This window comes from Mastomys coucha, unplaced genomic scaffold (genome assembly GCF_008632895.1).
Source record: "Mastomys coucha isolate ucsf_1 unplaced genomic scaffold, UCSF_Mcou_1 pScaffold22, whole genome shotgun sequence".
Lineage (NCBI taxonomy): Eukaryota > Metazoa > Chordata > Mammalia > Rodentia > Muridae > Mastomys > Mastomys coucha.
In genome coordinates this window covers 196,973,144-196,976,484 of record NW_022196905.1, presented here as the reverse complement: position 1 = coordinate 196,976,484, position 3,341 = coordinate 196,973,144, and positions in this window count along the sequence as shown.

Here is a 3,341-nt window from a genome sequence, read left to right as displayed (position 1 = left end):
CAATTTCCAGAGGAACTACCAAACTGATTTCCAGAGTGGTTGTACCAGTTTGCAATTGTACCAGCAATGAAGTAATGGCACGTCCAGTTTTTAGTGTGTCCTTTAAGTGATAGTGGTGCCAGCAGGATTTAGTTGCAGTTGCAAGGTCCTACAGATGTGTCTAAGTTTGGGTTTGGAAGTCAGAAAGGTGACAGTACCATGACTCTGTGCTGCTAATAACAGACATGGGTCAAGGCTAAGTATCACCCAGGGCTTCTGTACTGACTGACCTGAGTGCTTCAATACAGCCCATGCTCCTGGAGCTAGTATGTCACTGAGGTCTATCAAGGGGGAGGGGAAGCTGTGACTCTGAGATTCTAGGCTGGCTCTGATTCTCTGACTAGATAGCAGTAAGAGAAATGATGGAACACACCGATGTATGCTCTATATACAGTTGTAATCCCCATCTTTATTTCCAACACAGAAGAGGAGGTAAATTAGCACTATTCTTGAAGAGTCCTCAAGATGGCAGCCATGCTGGTAGCACTCAGAGCATCCATTGTGTGAGTTTTCAGGACAGTGGTAATAGAGATGCAAGCAGAAAAGACTGGCAAGACTTCCAGAATGGCACACCATAGACTGTTCACCAAAGAAAAGCCAGTGTATCTCATTTATAGTTACCTTAGTGTATTTAAGGAAGAGCTTAAAAGAATCCAGTTGACAGGACAGAGCTGAACCACAAGTTTTCTAATATCAATGCACAGGGATAAATCTGCAGAGGTTGTTAACAGGTAGGCACTGCTATAGTTGCTATGTATCTGAATTGCTCACTGAGGCATGGCAATACCAAAAACTCTACAGAAGTCATGAAGAAAACAGTCAACAGAGCAAGGTTTGCTTACATAAGCAGCTAGCAGGAGTGTATTATATATGATTATTTCTTTGAGTGTTAAGTTTTATTTGATAGAACACTGAGAAAACACACAGCTAGTTCATTGGAAGAGTACTCTGGATGTAGCATTTTCCTCTGTGTGACTGTTCAAAGAGATAAGAATGAGAGAGCTATCACACATTGACTGAGCCATCTAGTTCAGCTCTTGGGAGTCATTAGTCTCGTGAGTGTTACAATTCTGTAGTTTAAGGGAAGTAAAGGAAAGAACTTCTCACATGACATCTGATGCTGTACAGCTGATGTCACTGGTGCTGTCACAGCATGTGTTCCACACAGTTTTAATCATAGGGTTGGCTCTACTAGAGGAATCAAGCATGTGGTCTGATAGTTTCCTTCTCAAGATGTCTACAACTGTCTAGTAGGGTCACAATTTGATCATTAAATAACCATTACTTTGAATGTTGCATTTTACCTCATAGAACACCATTTAAGAAATATAGCTATCTCATTGGCTATATATTTAATTGCCTTGAAGGCTACTTTTAATTGCCTTGAAAGAGTTACAAATGTATGTCACTGTTGCCTAAAAAAGTACTTGGAGTTTACAAAGTGCAGAGGAATAGGAAAGGGAGGAGTCTAAGGGGAAAGAAGTGTTTCCTGAGAAAGTTTGCTTCTAGAAGTTCCTGAACTGGTGTGCAGCAGTGAAAGACATATTGTTATAAATCTGTGATCATCAGAGTATTCAAAGTTTGTAGGATGAGTCCTCTTTTTGTGTGTGGTGCTTGTGCACATATGGTTTGTGTGTATATGTCCAAGGGCTTGTTTGTATGTAGGTGTGCATGCACATATATGACTATGGAGAACAGAAGTTGGTGTTGGGTGTCTTCTTCAGTCATTTATTATTTTTTAAAAGGATCTCTCACTAAACCTAAAGCTCATTCTCTTCAATTAGGCAAGGCTCCTGGTCAAAGAACTCTAAATATTCACCAGTCTTCTCCTGTCTGCATGGAATTTCTCACATGTAACTTTGGTTAGTTTTTTTTTTTATTTATTTTTTTACATGGATTCTAGGATCCTCAAGAGTTCACTGATTGAGCTATCTCCTCAGTCCTCTGGATTAATTAACTGTAATAGTTTTTTAAAATCTGATTATTTAGATATTCAAGGAAAAGTTAATTTTTCAGAAACAATGTTAACAATTGTCTCATCCATTTGAATATATTTTAATATTTTAACTGTATGAATATTTTATCTACATATATGTCTGTGCATCATGTGTCCTGGTCCTCATGGAGGTTAGAAAAAGGCATAGGATTCTTTAGAACTGCAGTTATAACCAGTTGTGACCTTAGGTCCTCTGGAAGATCTACTAGTCAGTAGTATTAAACACTGAGCGATCTCTCTAGCCTGAAAATATTGTTGTTCTCATAATGTCGAATGGAGCTTCAGAAATTGAGAGAAATAGTGAATCATTAAAGTAAAATAGTAAATATCATAAAGCAGGAAGAAACTGTGGGTGACAGAGGGGAGAATAAAGAAAAAATATGTACATGCATGAAAATTTCATACTGAAACCTGTCATTTTATATGCTAACTAAAGCCAATTTTAAATGTCTAGATGGCACTGTTGGATTACCATGGAGGAAATAGTGTAGTGTCAGTAATATAGCATTTAGCGTTAGTTACCTGCCTTTGGAAAAAATTAAAATGTCCCTGTAGATTATGGTTTTTGTGATCCCACGCTCATGGTGAGGGTTTGCAGTGTCTGAGAGGGATTCTGCATGTGTGAGCCTGTGCTCTAGTGAAGGCTGCAATGCCTGAGAGGATGCCTTCATTTACACTGACATTCAACAAAGCGTGAGTGCATTGTCTTCTTCTCCTAGTTGCATCTTAGGCTTTGACTGCCAAGTTAGAATTAAGAAAAAACATCTGGAGACGTTGGGCGCCAGCTCTGCAGCCAGTCCCACAACACCCAGAGGAAGCTCCACTTCCAGGCGCTCTGACACACCTGGGATTAGAGGTGAGCAGGAACCAACATCTGTCCCAACACTGGGAGTAACTGGGACCAGCAGGACCAGGCACTTAGTAACTCCGCCAGCCTAGTGACTCTGGTTCCTTCTGGTCTGTCTGGGTGAGTGTTCTGAGCAGACCTTGGGCACAAGCTCTGCAGCCAGTCCCACAACACACAGAGAAAGCCACACTTCCAGGTGATCTAACAAGCCCAGGATCCCAGAATCACAGGATCACAGAGGCAGCTTGACTCTGAGGAGTTCTGACACAACCAGGATCACAGGACAGGCTCCAGTCAGATTTAGCAAGGGCAGGTAGCACTAGAGCTAACCAGATGGCGGGAGGCAAGCGTAAGAAAATAAACAACACAAACCAAGGTCACTTGCCACCACCAGAACCCAATTCTCCCACCATAGCAAGTCCTGGACACACCATCACACCAGTAACGCAAGATTCAGAT